Source organism: Delphinus delphis, chromosome 4 (assembly GCF_949987515.2).
Source record: "Delphinus delphis chromosome 4, mDelDel1.2, whole genome shotgun sequence".
NCBI classification, from domain to species: Eukaryota; Metazoa; Chordata; class Mammalia; order Artiodactyla; family Delphinidae; genus Delphinus; species Delphinus delphis.
The window spans coordinates 77,336,213-77,354,009 of NC_082686.1; the positions used below are offsets into that span (position 1 = coordinate 77,336,213).

Here is a 17,797-nt window from a genome sequence, read left to right on the forward strand (position 1 = left end):
ACGCGGGCCTCTCACTGCTGTGGCCTCTCCTGTTGTGGAGCACAGGCTCCAGACGCGCAGGCTCAGCGGCCATGGCTCACGGGCCCAGCCGCTCCGCGGCATGTGGGATCCTCCCAGACCGGGGCACGAACCCACGTCCCCTGCATCGGCAGGCGGACTCTCAACCACTGCGCCACCAGGGAAGCCCCAGAGTTTGGTTTTAAATAAGATCCTCTGATTACAGCAGAGTGTCTCTCCCGATTCTTTTACATTATCCTCCACCCAATGCCCATGGCAGGCTATAAACAAAACATATGAAGGAACTGTTCAATATTTAGTTTGGTGTGCTTCACAAAATAACCCAAAAGATCAATTTAAAAAGATAAAGATTCACTGAAGCAAAGGTTGTGAAAAATGCCAATCTACATTAGTAAAATCCTTGAATTATAAGCAAAAAATATTCTCACTGGGAAAATGATTTTTATTACTTTGAAAGTAATGGAGTGGCACAAATGAGACGTTTCTGGGAACTGCACAGACTCAGATTATTTGTAATTAGTGTAGCATCACTTGTATAAATGAGGGCATCACATTCAAAGGTTTTAAACTTGTTTCTTCCAGTCAGTTTCCCAAGGAAACACCTTTGTGTTTCAAATCCTGGGCAAACAGAGCTCCACTTATTGCCCATAGGCAGGATATTGAAATTTCATGGGTAGTTTTTAATAGGTAGGTTAAAATGCTAATGATGATGGTTGCCAGGGGCTGGAGGAGGAGGGAATAGGGGGTCAGTGTTTAAAGGGTACGATCTCTGTTGAGGAAGATGAAAAAGTTCTGGAGATGAATAATGGTGACAGCTGCACAACAATATGAATGTACTTAATACTACAGAACTGTACACTTTCAAAATGGTTAAAATGGTAAATTTTACGTATATTTTACCACAATATAAAAATTTTAAAAATGCGAATGAATTTTCAAATCAAATTCCATTAGGAAGGGATATAATTTGTTACACAAGGTTAAAGACAAACTTCAGCTGAATCTCTAGTTGATCACAAACTCTGAAAAAAATAAGACTTTAATTCTAAACTGAATTAGCTAAACATATTAAAATATGTCTTAGCCTCTGTAAGACCAAATATAAGTTAAAAATAAGAGGCTTTATTCTCCTTGTTGAAAATAAGGGAAGAGATTTCCTTCCTTTCTTTTTTTAATTTTTATTTTCTATCGGGGTATAGTTGATTAACAATGTTGTGATAATTTCAGGTGCACAGCAAAGAGACTCAGCCATACATATACATGTACGCATTCTCCTCCCCCAAACTCCCACGTCTTCTTTATCCACTTATATGTTGATGGACGTTTAGGTTGCTTCCATGTCTTGGCTATTGTAAACAGTGCCATAATGAACATTAAGGTGCATGTGACCTTTCAAACCATGGTTTTCTCAGGGTATATGCCCAGCAGTGGGATTGTTGGATCATATGGTAGCTCTACTTTTTGTTTCTTAAGGAACCTCCATACTGTTCTCCATAGTGGCTGTATCAATTTACATTCCCACCGACAATGTAGGAGGGTTCTCTTTTCTCCACACCCTCTCCAGCATTTCTTGTATGTAGAATTTTTGATGATGGCCATTCTGACTCCCGTAAGATGATATCTCGTAGTTTTGATTTGCATTTCTCTAATAATTAGCGATGTTGAGCATTTTTCATGTGCCTCTTGGCCATCTGTATGTCTTCTTTGGAGAAATGTCTATTTAGGTCTTCTGCCCATTTTTTGATTGGGTTGTTTGTTTTTCTGATATTGAGCTGCGTGAGCTGTTCGGAGATTTTAGAGATTAATCCTTTGTCGCTTGCATTGTGGTTGCAAAACCGCTCCCTGTCAGACCCAGCAATTCCACTTCTGGGTCTTGATCCAAAAAAATTGAAATCAGGATATCTCCACTCCCATATTCACTGCAGCACTATTCACAATAGCCAAGATGTGGAAAAAAACTAAATGTCCATCTACAGATGAATGGATAAAGAAAATTGTTGTATAAACATAAACAATGTAATCCCATTCTTTCTTAAAAAAGAAGAGAATTCTGCAAGGCGACAACTTGGATGAACTTTGAGGACATTATGCCAAGTGACAAATACTGCATGATTGCACTTATGTGGAATGTGGAATGGTGGTTGCCATGGCCTTGGGGGATGGGAAAATGGGAGTTTGTAATCAATGGCCTAGACTTTTAGTTAAGAGAGATGCATCAGCTCTAGAGGTCTGCCGTACAATATTGTACTTATAGTGAACGGACAGTGTACTGTGGACTTAAAAGTTTGCTGATAGTGTAGATCTTGTGTTAAGTCTTCTTACCACAATAAATTATAATTAAAAAAATTAAAGATATGAGAAGTTTTTCCTTTGGATAAAGCCAATTAACTAACACAGATGGTCACCTCCATTACCAAATAATGTCAGGATAAACTATGTATGACAAATGATACTATGAAGTCCTCTTACTTGAGAACAAGTTACTGTTTATCTTGAAAACATGTATGCAGTGGGCCGCTTGGTTATATAAAGGTTTGAGATTTCTTTCTGTTTTTACAGTCTCTTAGTGGACAGCCTGTGATTGGCATCACATTCTATTTTAAGGCTTATTCAATAATAGAAGTGTTATATTTCTCTCTTACCTTTGTGAAGAGGATTTCTGGGTTGAGAGGTTTTGTTTTTAATTATATTTCCCCAACATCTCCTAAACCAGTAACATATAATTTTCACCAAAATAAGAAGGAAAAACCCCTAAAACACAGATGCACAAGAGAAAGGCTAATTTTTATTATTACAAATTGGCAGGAAAACCAGAAGAAAGGGCCAAATTAACTTCTGGAAGAAAAGGCAAAACAAATTTTAAAATGACAAGCGAGTATTGGTATCTATGAAAACAAATCAATGGTTAATTGTACAGCCAAGACAGCCTGTAGACAGGCTCATGAAAAGGGGCTGTAGAATGACTTCTAAAAAGAGAATCCTGTGACTTCGGAGGCTTTCAGCTTCATAACAGACATCATGCAAACACTGGTCCACCAAAGACAAAAAATTGTAAGGACAGAAAGGAAGAAAGGTAAAAAGAGACCTTGAGAAGGAGGAAGAAATGGAGTGTTGGAAGGAGAAAGGGAGATAGAAAAGAGAGAAAGAGAGAGAGAGAGAAAGAGAGAGAGAGAGAGAAGGAGAATGAGAATGTTACTGTGAATAACAGTGATCATAATTCATAGAAACTAGTCCCTCATTAGTCTAAAAAATTTCCTGCCATTTCTGCAAACTGAATACCTCCTGTATTTCTCTAAATAAAACTTCTATGACAATTTTGTTAAACATTTGTTAGTATCTATCCTATTGTACATTGTATTATGGTTATTCCTCAACATTTCTCATCTCTTCTATTTATCGTGAGCATTTTAAAGACTTGAAGGAAAAGCAAATTTTGTTTTGTCTTTTATAATTCATTTTTTCATTCATTACAATGCCACATGGAGAGCACAGACCTAGAAAATATCCCCTAAATAAATTAATGACTATAAGTAGAAAGAAGTATTCAAACAATTTCACCTTAATAATCTAAAAGAAATGGATTTAACAGGCATGACATAGTCAAGATGAGTTTTTAATAACAGGAAAAAAAAGCAAGTCTCCACTGGGCTGGTACTTACTTAAGTCAAAAAGTCTACTGTTTGGTTTTTTATTTTAGTTTTACTTTATTTTATTTAATTTATAGTCATATTATTTATATTTATTTTATTTATAACTACATTATTTGTATCTATTTTATTATACTTATTTTACTTATTGCTATTACATATATTTTTTAAACAGAGAACAGGAGTATTTATTTATTTATTTTTAAATTTATTTATTTAATTTATTTATTTTGGGCTGTGTTGGGTCTTTGTTTCTGTGCGAGGGCTTTCTCTAGTTGTGGCAAGCGGGGGCCACTCCTCATTGCGGTGCGCGGGCCTCTCACTATCGCGGCCTCTCTTGTTGCAGAGCACAAGCTCCAGACGCGCAGGCTCAGTAGTTGTGGCTCACGGGCCCAGCTGCTCCGCGGCATGTGGTATCTTCCCAGACCAGGGCTTGAACCCCTGTCCCCTGCATTAGCAGGTGGATTCTCAACCACTGAGCCACCAGGGAAGCTCCGCTATTAGAGATTTATTATTTTTATTTGACTTACTTATTTTGTTGTATATGTTTATTTTATTTATTTATATTTATTGTAATTTTACACTCAGCATTTTTGTGAAGGATCAGAGACATCATCAGAGTTATACAATTCAGAAGTTCTGAGTATGGGACTAATGAGTAGAATGAATAAGAAAACTACACAACAAATACATTGTGACTAGAAGAGAAGACAGAAGGGACAGACAAGAAAAATAATAACTCCAGGCAAAGTGGGAAGGATGGAGATGATGGGAGAAAGAATCTGAAGATAATCTATAACAGGAGATAGAAAAAAGCCCTTTTGAAGTTAGGAAGCTTCTCCCTTTTTGAATTTTCAAAAAGCAAATCTAACCAGCTAACATTATTTTCCTGAGATCAGACGCACCAAAATCTGATTCTGAACCTTACTCTGACTTGTGATCAGGCTTCGAATTTTTGAAACAAATACACAATTATGTCAGTTGTACAGATACAACTCTATTAATAAAATACAGATACAAAGTGTTTCTCTGTGCCTTAAATGTAATTCCTTGAACAGTGAATTCAGATGAGCTTCTGAAAGCTCCAATACCCCATGTCAATTCTCAAAGAAGTGAGTGGAGGAAACAGATTTGATAATGGGGTAAGCCCCTTTGACCAGGAGCTGTAAAACCCAACCATGGCAATGACAAGAATGAGGCAGTTTAAAAGATATCTCACTGAAAGAATCATGAAAATACCCTGCATTCACATATATATTTCCCTCACATACCCTCCTCATTGAAAGCACAGGCTTTCATTCAGCAACACACACTAAAGGGCCAGTACTGCATGCAAAGCCATTCTCGGGGCCCTGCAGGTAAAAGAGGAAGAAGACACAGTCCCTGATCACAAGACATGGTCTATCAGAATCCATTACACGAAAGCAATCAAGTGAAAGGCAAAGCTGGATATCTGTTCTAAGATGCTATTTCGCAAATGTGTATAAAGACGATGTAAAGATTTTGGTAAAATGGAGATTCTTAGTCAGCAAGTTTAGGTTAGGACTCAAGATTCTATCTTTCTAGTCCACCCCCAGAGGCTGCTTTTGCTTCTGTTTCACAGACCATAGATTGACAAGCAACAGCCTAAGGGATAAAGTGTATTTGTAAATAAAGGACTATGGGAATGTAAAGTTAGATGTGATTGCTTCTAGCCCATAGGTTTAGAGAGGTTTCCTAGAGAAGACCCTGTACTGAAACAGGTGGAGATGCAGAGGTAATAGATGTGTATGTCTGTGTAGGTGGTGGGTTTCAGAGAGATCGCACAGAGGAGAATGGGGGAGTGAAAAGGAAGGGGGAGAAGGAACGAGGAGGAGGAACTGCAAAAGGGGAAAATAAGTTGAGCCAAGTTCTGAAAGCAAAAAAGTGCATGAGCTATTTAGACCAATGCAAGATATCTGGTAAGACTAGAATGTAGTCTGCAAGGAGCAGACAAGGGATTATGGGAAATGGGCCTAGAACGATAAGCCAGGGAAAAATGATGGAGATATATGGATTTGACCCCTTTTTGGGGGGGGGTTTGGGGTGTACATTTGATCCCCAACAATATAGGCAAATTCTACCTGTTAAAATAAATTATGCAGAATGATACATTCTAGAAATTAGGTCTGATCTAAAGTTATTCATATTCCACAATTTTTTTTTTTTTTTTTTTTTTTTTTGCGGTACGCGGGCCTCTCACTGCTGTGGCCTCTCCCGTTGCGGAGCACAGGCTCCGGACGCGCAGGCTCAGCGGCCATGGCTCACGGGCCCAGCGGCTCCACAGCATGTGGGATCCTCCCGTACCGGGTCACGAACCCGCGTCCCCTGCATCAGCAGGCGGACTTCCAACCACTGCGCCACCAGGGAAGCCCCATATTCCCCAATTTTATATTTATAACTAAGTACCTAAATCATTATTGTTCTTTAATGTAACAGCCTTCTGCAAATCATAGCCCATCCTCAGCTGAATACCCTTTCTTCAAATGAGTTCGCGTAGGACCGAAACAAAATATGGTCTGTCCCAGGCTTCTTACAGTTCAGGCATTCAGAACCCTAAAATCAAGCAGCGGTTCAGTGGAATCACTAATAATTTGTATTTGTTTCTCCAAAACTGATAATTTCCAGAAACATTTCATAATGTAATATACTGGAAAGGAAGCTAATGAGGCTTGTAGGGTTTAGCACAGCTGCCTGCAAGAAAAGGCACGGCACAGAGCCAATGCATGGTAGCAGAGGTCAAGGGAACTCACAGGATACCTAGGAAATTCAAGCAAGTCGCCAGCCCTAATGGACAAGTTCCTTGACTCCTCTGCCAACATTGTTACTAGTGAAAAAGAAGATAGAAGGTATCTAAGGTAAGGATGTCTAAAAAGCCTCTGTCAGTATTTGTTTCTGGGTCTGTCCAAATCAGTGAAACCTGTGAATATGGCATTATGGTTCTTTGGGATAGGCTATGAATCTCATTTAGCAAGTGGCTCCAGGTCAATTCCTTAAATAAGTCTGAAAATACTGAAAAACATAAATATCATCCATAAATACATAAATGGATACATAAGTAATAAAGCAGGTATCATATGATATTAATGGTAGAATCTAGGCGGTGGTTATGTGGGTGTTTACTGTAACACATTTCCAACGGTACTGTATGCCTTTACAGTTTCATAAAACAATGTTGAGGAGGAAATTATGAATTTAGTATTAATTAAAAAGTCCGTAAGGTCCCTAGCATCTACCCAGAAAACCACAGTAAAACCCTGAAGTGATCCTAGTGGCTAAGAAGCATAACATCTGTCAATAAAAGAGGAGGAAAGCAAAACACACAGAATCAAAGGCATATGGTTATACCTCAACAGTTGGTAACTCAATTACTAGATAGTGTCAATCACCAAATCAATACTCAGTAGCCAATAACAGTGCTCTTAACAGCAGCCAGAATGAGTTCTACATCAACCTAAAAACATTAATCAACTTTGCTTACACTGCATTCCTCATACCTCCATTCTAGCAACTTGGTTTTCTGAGTTTTTATGCCGAAGCACAGAAGAGTAGCAAATTTGGACGGAAGGCAAATCTTTTATAAGTAGGCATGTTGATGGCAGTGGGAAAGTTGAGCTATTAAAAGCAAACAAGAGGAATTCCCTGGCAGTCCAGTGGTTAAGACTCGGTGCTTTCACTGCTAAAGGCATGTGGGTTCAATCCCTGATCAGGTTACTAAGATCCTGCAATCCACATGGCGTGGCCAAAAAAATCAATCAATAAAAAACTTTCCCCTCAAAGTGTTACCATTAAATTACCAAAGGATTTAAAAAAAAAAAAAAAAAAAGCCAAACAAGAAAACTAAAAAGCAAGAAGAAAAATAAAAAAACAGCGATATGGAGGTCTGGGGCCCCATAGTGTTGGAGTCTTACATATTTCAGTAGGTCCTGGGGACATCATTATGCACAGTAAAAAGTAACTGATGCTCAAACTAATGGCCTTGAATTATTAATTAAAGGTATAATTTCTCAGGATACTCACTATAAGACAGCTGTGTGGTATGGAATACACTTTAGAAAGACATACTATTAAAACAGTTACAACAAGATCCTTGATCCTAGAAGACCTGTGGAAGGCCTTGGGTCAACTACCTCACTTAACAGAGAGAAAAACAAAAGTACAAAGATGACATGACTGATCCAAGGTCAGCTGGTTGTTAGAAATAATCAGACCTATAATCCAGGATAGGTTGAATCTTATCCCGTGTTTGTGGCTACCCCATGACTACAAAATTGGTAATTAGGAACTGAAATCTTAACTTTTCATAATGCTCTATATCCCAGAAAGAACTGAGTCATTTCAGAGAGCTGAGGTTTTACCGTAAGAAATACTGTAATCAGAATTGTCAGAGTGACAATTGGTAGGGAACTGAGAATGAGTTATAAGTTTTCCATGGAGAAGAGACCTCCTAAACCTAAGAGAAAGAAAGGTGTTATATGTTGGCCAGAAAGAGAGCTGCACAAAAGGGAACTTATGTCCAAAACATTTACCATGGGGAAAATAAGTCACATACATAAATCAAATCTTCTTGCTAGCATGTTCTTATAGTCACTAAAATATGGTTTAGAAGCCATCAACTTTGAGAATCTGGCCTGATTCTTTCTCTAAAGGCTCATTACTGTTAAATAAACTGAACAGGCGATGCATTAGAAAGAGAACTGCCCAAGAAGGCAGGCGATGAGTTCAAGGCTCTGTGTAACTCTGGGTAAGGGCCTTGGGTTTATTTATGTGTAAAATGAGTGAATTAAACATGATGATTTCTAAGATTCCTCATGGCTATGATTCATATCTCTAGTCAGGTCTTAGCAAATAGAAATGACAGGGGAAATCCAAACACCCTGTATTATACAATACAGATGAAGTTTCATATATTTGCAATATAAGCTTGCTGCAACAAAGGCTTCCTCTATTTAAAATAGAGAACATATTTTCCTAAGCCTTATTCTACAATTAGTTGTTTTTTTAATTGTCTCCCCGCCCCCTTTATCTATCTTCTTATCAAGATGACCTCTAGAAAATCAGAAAGGGCCTCAGAAGTCAAACAATGTTATTTGGGACACTATTCAGGAAGCAGAAGCCCAGGAAGGAGAGGTGACTTTCATGAGGTCAATAGCTTGCTTGTGAAATGTGAAAAGATGGCTTTTGATTCCCAATTCAAGCTTTTCTCTCGTGAAGCCATGCTACCTCCCAACTCTGAAAAACTACTAAGAAATATAACTGTCCCATAAAAATAACACACCATTTATATCCCAGGAAAGAGTCATGTCTAAACTGGCAATGGTCCTGTGTCACAGGAGGACGGCTACTTGGGCCCAGGAACAATGAGCCAGCTGCCAGAGGAGCTGAAGCTGTTGTTCTCTTCCCAAGATATTGTGAAGATGTATGGTGTATGCATGAAATCTTGGTCAAACTACCTTCAGGCAGTGTGGAACCAGATCCCTAAAGAAACTCCTGCACCTATGAAGTTTCTCACGTGTTTATTTCCTAAGGACAGTGGGGTTGACCTGACCAGATAGCTGTGAGTTCCTGAAGCATCCCTGTAAGGGACTTCACAGTTTGAGATATCCAAATGTGACAGATTTGAGCAAAGTATACTTAGCTATAGCATTTCATTTAAAAAAAAAAAAAAAAAAAGTTGAACTGGCTTGGAGATTGGTAAAGTCTTTGTAAGTCCTGAAGGGAAAGAGAACCACGTTTAATTGAAAAGCACTGTCCATTCTGACACGCAGTACTGGTCTGAATGACCCACTGCCAGTTTGGGTAACTTTTTATTCTTTCAAATCCAGGATGTTAATCAACTCCTGGACACTTTCTATCATTCTAACACGCCTTCCTTCAAGAACAGAAGTATTGTCTCACTTCTGACATTAAGTCAAAGGATTATCATTTTTGAACAGCACAGCTTTCAGATTAGTAGTAAGCCAATTCAAAATTAAAAAAAAAAAAGAAAATAGGAAAAAAAAAAAAAAACAGGAGCTTTGCACTGCTGACATCCTGGCCCGTAAGCGGCTCTCCTTTGAAATGGCAAGAAGAAACTGGTCTCAAAGGCACTTTCTCATAGGCTGCCAACTGCAGAGGGATTATTTTGCAGGGGATGCTTAACTGGTCAGACTCGGACTTGTTTCAGGGTGTGTCTTCATTCCTCCAAGAGGTCTGCCCTGGGCAAGACTGCATTCATTAGTAATTACAAAACAAAAATCCAGAGCTGGCAGCCAGTGGGAGATTTTTCTACACGGATGTGCACCTCCCACGTGCTCTGGTCACAGACACGACTGGGCTGGTAAGAGGGCCCGACGGATCCGTGCCAGGCGCAGACACAAGTCTTCCATTCTGACACGGAGTTGCTGCCAAGCGGGAAGAAGCCACATCCTTCCTCATCCTGAGTCCCCGTCCTAAATCGAGTGGTTGTTCAGACGGGGGAAGCACAGTGGGGAGGGAGGAGGCGATATCACTAGTTGGTGTTAATTGTAACAAGGGCAAACCTTTATTCCCAAGATAAAGTTTCTAAGTGAATTCAAGACAGAATCTCAAGGCCGGAAAGGCCCTCAAGTGTCACTTTGATTCAAACTTCTTTTTGCGATATTCAATTCTCCCTGTAAGATCCTTGCCAAGTGGATGTACGGGGCCTCTTTAAATATCTCTAGCGATGGTGAAATCATTACCAGTTTACTTTTATATGACCCGAACTGTGTAAGTATCTCGTTATGTTGAGCAGGACTCTGACCCCCTGGAATTTCTACCTACTTGTCCTGGTTGAGGTCTCTGGAACCATGTCAGGAACGTGCCTCTCTCTTCTATGGACACCTTTGGACATTGAACCCAGTGGTTCCAATATTTGAGACATCCTTTCCATGTCTCCATAGAGCTCTCTACTTGTCTCTCCAAACCTCATAGTGAGAAAAGCATACTAAGAAAATGAAAATGCCATTAAAATGGGAAGAACTGGCATCTGTTGGTTACTGCAGCTCCTATGCTAGCTAGGCTTAAGAGGAAATTGAAAAAGGAGAATGGACAGCAATAAGAGGCCAGAAACTCCAATGACCATGGGCTAGCTCACCCAAGCTGGATTTCTGGGGAACTGTCGGACAGATCAGTGGAGTAACTAAAGATTGTTTACAAGATTCTCATGTGCGTGTAAGCTATGGGATGGGTCCCTGACATAGAGGGGACACCGCAACACAGTGAATCAAAACACATGGCTTCAGCATACGCTTTGGAGTCACACAGACCTAGCCTCAAATCCTCTGTAGCTGTGCAAGCTTCTTTACCATGCTGAGTTTCCTTATTCATGGATGGGGTCAGTAAGACATCTTACGGAATCAGAGGTATGAGGATCATGTGAGATAATTTTATAAGGCACCTGGCACATAGAAAGCACTCCAGTTTCTTGGATATTATTATTTTTTATTACTAGAAGTCTAGCCTTCAATTCTCCTTAACTTTCCCCTACACACTGTAGCAAATTCAGGAAACAGAAAACCCACCTGTTTGGTAGAGAGAAATGAGGGCAGTTCTCACGGGGGAGAACCAAAGCAGGAGAAGCAGCATATTATAGTAGAAAGTACACTGTACTAGAACTTGGAAAGCCAGGTATAGACAGGTTTGACTGACTAAACCAGGGACATCCTCTTCTAGCCTATTTGCAAAGCCAGCAATTTAGTCTTTTCAACCCTACGATTCAGTATTCTCGGAGAACCATTAAAAGTACTCCTTTTTTCCGTCTTACCCCTAGGTTGTTTATGACCTTTTTTTTTTTTTAACCTTAGTTTCCATATATATGTGTTAGCATACGATATTTGTTTTTCTCTTTCTGACTTACTTCACTCTGTAGGACAGACTCTAGGTCCATCCACCTCACTACAAATAACTCAATTTCGTTTCTTTTTATGGCTGAGTAATATTCCGTTGTATATCTGTGCCACATCTTCTTTATCCATTCATCTGTCGATGGACACTTAGGTTGCTTCCATCTCCTGGCTATTGTAAATAGAGCTGTATTTGAGCAGCTCTATTGTAAATAGAGCTGCAATGAATACAGACCTACTAGAGAATGGACTTCAGGATATGGGGAGGGGGAAGGGTAAGTTGGGACGAAGTGAGAGAGGAGTGTCATGGACATATATACACTACCAAATGTAAGATAGATAGCTAGTGGGAAGCAGCCGCATAGCACAGGGAGAACAGCTCGGTGCTTTGTGACCACCTAGAGGGGTGGGATAGGGAGGGTGGGAGGGAGACGCAAGAGAGAGGAGATATGGGGATATATGTATATGTGTAGCTGATTCACTTTGTTATACAGCAGAAACTAACACACCATTGTAAAGCAATTATACTCCAATAAAGATGTTAAAAGAAAAAAAAAAAGGTACTCCTTTTAATGGCAACTAGAAAGCTTGATTCCTGTATGCCCCTTCCTGCTCTCCTGAGCCGTGTCTCTACATTAATAACAGCAACAGTTCTAGACGTCCCAAAGTATAGCACCTGAAGTTGTCACCCTAACTTGCTATGCCATAGGGACCCCCTAAGTGGACAAAACACTGCAGGGGTGCATTGACTGGAGGTTATAGCTTTCTTATTCACTTGCTGTTCACTGTCGAAATCTCAGCGATACAGCACCGGGTATAAGTGTGTTTTGAATAAGTCAAGACGAGTGAGCTGCTTGCTTTTTGAGCTACTTGCCTTTTGACAAGTAGAAAGCCAGGAGGTATGATTTTCAAACATTCAGGAGTATGTGCTTGGAAGCACTGTCAGGGAAGACTTATGGAATGGTCTAATTCAAAGATTGTGTGGATCTCCCAGGGATGCTAATGTACCTGCTCAGGTATGCTCTTGTAAAGAAGGCTTTCCTCTTTGCCCTGTGTTTGGTGTTCTGCACTTTGAGGGAAGGCAGGAAAAATCCTGCAGGAGGGTGAGGAATCAGACAGCTGGAACTGTAACACCTGGGTTACAAGGGGCCTGCTCTCTGGGTGGGAACAGACCTTAAAGGTAATGAAGTCCAAAAACTAAGGACAGATTTAGAATAGGGACACAGCAGAACCAGAGATGTGTCCCAAGAAAATTATCAGGCAGTGGTGCATTGAGTGAAATGAAGGGATGAGTGATAGAAAGGTGTCCACTGAATGAATCTATGGAACTGCAGTAAGTGCTCTTGAGTCATCAGGGGCTAAGTGGTCGCTTGATGGCTATCACATCTGAACTTCAGTTTTCTCACTTATACTAATTCAGACCAAACTGACCTTGCAGAGTTGTTGTCAAATCAAATGCAATAATGGACATGCGAGTAATTTGCAGATTGTTAGGCACTGGACCGACATATGGGGACACTCCTATTACCACTCAGTAAAACCAAAAAGCACTATTTTACTAAGTGAAATTTATTTATTACTAAGTGAAATTTATTTATTACTAAGTGAAATTTACTAAGTAATATTTATTTTATAGGATCTTCCTCTCAAAATGATACTGACGTGGTTCATAAGCCAATTTCATTTCAGTCAGTGTTCCAATTACATATACACTTTCTCTTCCTCTTCACATACCACAGGCAGAAGCATCAGGGGATTTTAAAGAACAGTGATCTAGGTATGCCATGAGGATATTATAGCTGACAATATTAGCCCTAGATCAAATCAGCTTGGCTTGCAATGTACACAAATATTTTTTATTCCCAGGATGGTCCTGAACAACCTCTTATGATGACTCTGAGTCACCTCCCTCGTGAGAATAGAAAAGAGCTCTGGGAATGCAAATTTTCTTCCTTGGATTATTATAATGTTCATTAATTGCCCCACCTATTCCCTTTCGAAGCTCCAATGCTTTGCATTGCCAGACCTGTCTAAAACACAGGTCTGATTACACCCTTCCCTTGCTCAAGAATATTCAGTGCTTCTCCCTGTCTTACAGGACTAAACACAAATTGCTCAACAGAGTATGTAAAGTCCTTAAAATACAGCCTCTGCTCACCTTTTTAAAGTCTGATCTTCAATGACCCCAGTGCTCATATACCATCTCCTGGTCAAACTGGGCTCTGCCCCAGTAAGACACCTGATTCCCTCCTTCCCTTTATGTTTTCACCCTGTTCCCTTTATCTGTCGTATCACTTGTGGTTTTTAACTGTGTCAGTTTAGTTCAACTGGAATTATGTTTTCCAGAATCCCCTTCTCTACATTGTTCTAAGTTAGGGTTGACCACAGGGAAATGTGCATGAGATTTGGAGGGAAGAAGTGAAGCAGTAGCAATTGCTTTGGGAGGGTCTGTCTAGGCACCTGGGTGCTATTGCAGCTCATGCACCTTATTGCTGATCTGATGGCTCACCTCCTAGGTGGGGGCAGCAGCCAGGCCCACGGCTCCTTCAGCTCCTGCTAGATCCCCTCCTTCAACTTCTTCATGCCCAAAGCCAGGTAAGTATGAAGCTCCATGGCTAAGAGCACCGGATCCTTCTTCAGGCCACCCATACAGTATGGTTAGATCCACACAGAGATAGTTAAGGGCTGCAGTTTGGCCCCAGGTTGATCTCTTGCATTTCACTTCCAGCATTTCTTTTTTTTTTTTTTTCCGGTATGTGGGCCTCTCACTCTTGCGGCCTCTCCCGTTGCGGAGCACAGGCTCCGGACACGCAGGCGCAGTGGCCATGGCTCATGGGCCCAGCCGCTCCGCGGCATATGGGATCTTCCCAGACCGGGGCACGAACCCGTGTCCCCTGCATTGACAGGAGGACTCTCAGCCACTGCGCCACCAGGGAAGCCCCACCACTTCCAGCATTTCTTCCTGACTGCCCGCCTAACACAGGCAGGGGCAACAGACTTCCTCACTGGCTCCTTCTCAGGGTCCTTAGTGACTCCCAACTGCCCCTTTTGGGGTTTTCTTTGCCCACCTTCTCCCACAATTGTAAGACTAATCCCTATGATAAATTCCACATTCCATTTCATTCATTCATATCATTTCTGCTTCCCTGATCGGACCCTAGCTCATACGTCACTCCTCCCCACCAATCTATGTCCAAAATCTGCCTGTCCATCATTTCAAGATTTACTTCAAATACCACTTCCTCATAAACCCCTTCCTGAGTGACACAGTTGCCTCTTCCTTTGAAACGTCAAAATATTTTACCACATATCTTTTAAAAGTTCTGTCATATACTCTTAGACTAATCCAAATATTATATAAGTTGTATTACAACCTCTGGTGCATCTTATCTTTCACAATGATCTATAAATTTTTATTCTTCTGGAGTTGTGTTAGTGTGATTGCATTTTAATCTCCAAATCTCACCAGTGTCTTAACTACAGAAGGATCTCAAAAAATGCTAGTGTCCAAAAGAGTAAATGAATTATCCATTCAACTACTCCCTTTTTAATAACACGGGTAAGGAAAACCCAATGCTACTGTGTATGGTGTAGCCTCACTTATACGGAGACTATTTCTAGAGCCACTTTACTTTTCCGTTCTCTTCCCTTGGAGAAGAGCCTCTCCAATCCGAATCCAATGCTTTTTATTATCTTATACATGGTTCTAATAAAACTCGTTAGCTGGCCCCATAGTCCACAATAGAGCAGCAACAGCTAATTGTATGGAGAATAGATAACTGCTAGAGCAAGACATGCTGAAAGCAAGACGTAATAGCAGACAATGAAAGAGAAAGCAGACAGAAAATTTATGAAAATCCGATTACACAAATTTAAAGTATACCAGTTTGGGGCCATTTAGTATATAGGTAAATGATCTCATCTTAATAAATTCTAAAGGAATTACAGCCCATTCCAATAAACTGTCCTGAGTCACCAACATTTAGTAATGCTACATATTTTAGAATAATCTCCCTCTGAAACTAATTTTTTAAACAAAACATTTAAAAGAAAGTTACATATTGAAATTTCACCATTAAAAAATCCCATAGTAGCTCCCATTCTCAGAAAAAAAGAGGATTTTTATTTTTTATTATGCATTTATTCAACAAATAAGTAGTGAGAGTCAACTATGATTAAGGCACTGTTCTCGTGTGTGTGTGTCTCTGTGTGTGTGTGTGTGTGTGTGTGTGTGTGTGTGTGTGTGTGTGTACTTTTCCTCCAAGGAAATCATCAAACTTGGGAGAAGTGGGACAATAAAAATTACACCTTTTGAATATCTCATAAAGCAAAAAACTAAATAAATAAATAGCAGTCATTGTAAATCAGCACCACATTGGTTTCTTACAAAAAAGCAAGTAAATGCAGCCAACAAAATAGGACTGAGTTCATAGTTGCCAGCTTCTTGCAGGGCAAAATAAACTGTCAACTAGAATGAAGCTGCTTGCCTTCCCCACACAGCCTTTGCCTCATTTCTCTGCCAAGCATCTCTTCCCGGCAGGGAAGGTCCCTGGAGACTCTACAGGTGTTACAACCCTGTACAGTTTGCTTTGGAAGAAAAATCTGGAGAAAAACACACATAAGAAATACTTGTTTTCATCATCACAGCCCCCAATACACACAAGGAGGCAACTGTGGCACTTTCTAAATTTTCCCCCTGGTTTAATTCACATAGGTTAGAAATAGGATTGAATGAGATAATGAAAATAAAGCACTCAGCACAGGTCCTAGCACACAAGAAGCACTGGATCAATATCAGTGATTATGATTAGAAGGGGTCCTAAACGTGCGGCAAGCTGTGTAAATTAGCCTTAAGTGTTATCTGGGACAAAATTTGAGTCTTTGGCTGTTTTTTCTTTGTCACCCAGAATGCTCTGGGGCCACCACCAGAATATAAAATAATTTTTCAGCAAGCCAGCTTTGGCTGGGGAGAAGGATGGGCAGTGCTGCCTGCAGGGATGTTTGGAGTAGAGGAACAGGGCGGTCCTACAGCACCTTTGCCCCCATGCAGTTCCCCAGGAGTGCCATGCTGAGGGCAAGGTCCCAGGATGGATCCTGGAACAAAATTAACATCACTGATTATATGATTGGATTTTTGGCTTTGATTTTTAAAGGAAGTGAATAAAACTAGCACAACTGAAAAACTAAGGAGTATGTAAGTGTAAGCATGTTTGGGGAGGTTGTTTTAGTTCAAAAAATAAAAATAGCTTAAGTGGACTGAGCACTAATTAAATTGCAGGCACTCTGCTAAGTACTCTATAAACATATTTAATCCTAAAACAGTTCTATATCCTTATGCCAATAACACAAACGAGGAAACAGGTTTAGAGATGTGAAGTAATTTTACTATAGCCCAGGGGTAGTAAGTAGCATTACCCTGCCCAGGTTATCTCAGTCTAAAACCCACACGTTTACTACTATATGCTAATGAAATAATGCAATTTAAAAGGTCACACATTCATTCACTGATTCAATACATTTATTGAGCTATTCCTTCACAGGAGGCACCGTGAAGTGGGACTAGTAGAGATAAATAAAATATTCAGGGTCACTTCTTACAATCACAGGGCAGTATGGTATAGTGGTTAAGCTTGCCCAAGTTCAAATACTGACTCTACTGTCAACTAAGTCTGTGAGCTTGGGCTCAGTTTTCTCTTCTGTAAAATGGTGATTATAATAGTACCTGCCTCTCTTAAATTTATTCTGAGATTTTGATAAGCTAATATTTGTAAAGCTTATATTATTACGAGCCATGTACGAGCCTGCATATGCATGTGTGTCAGTAAAGACTTCATGGAGGAGTTCTACCTCTTGAGAGAAGAGTTAGGCGCCTTTTAGACTTTTAGAGCCAGAAAGAAGGAATTGATCTAATATGGAATTAAATTTGCCTTTCACACACTCACTCTTCAGGACGGCAGATTTCAGAAACTGGTACCTAAAATCTCATAAAGAAATAGCTCTAGGTCCAGTGTTTTGAGGGACTGATTACATAAAACACCTACACAAGAACTGTAAAATTTCCAGCTGAATTGAATTGATCAACAGCACTTAACATATCCATCTATTACTTAGTGCATTCGGAAAAAATCATGATACCATTTGAGAAAAGGAAAAGGAATCTGATTTTGCCTATTTAGCCTGCTTTTATCTGTTGTTTTGTTGGACATTCTAATGGGAAAGAAAGGCCATGAATGACAGATCAATGAGACTGAACTGTCTTCTCATTTGTCC

General features: G+C 40.0%; 1 protein-coding gene across 3 annotated transcripts in view; it reads right to left on the minus strand.

The window, feature by feature from the left end:
- IL1RAP (interleukin 1 receptor accessory protein) overlaps positions 1–17,797 on the minus strand; it is a 125,214-nt gene that overhangs the window by 98,748 nt on the left and 8,669 nt on the right. The gene's annotated exons all lie outside the window — the stretch shown is intronic.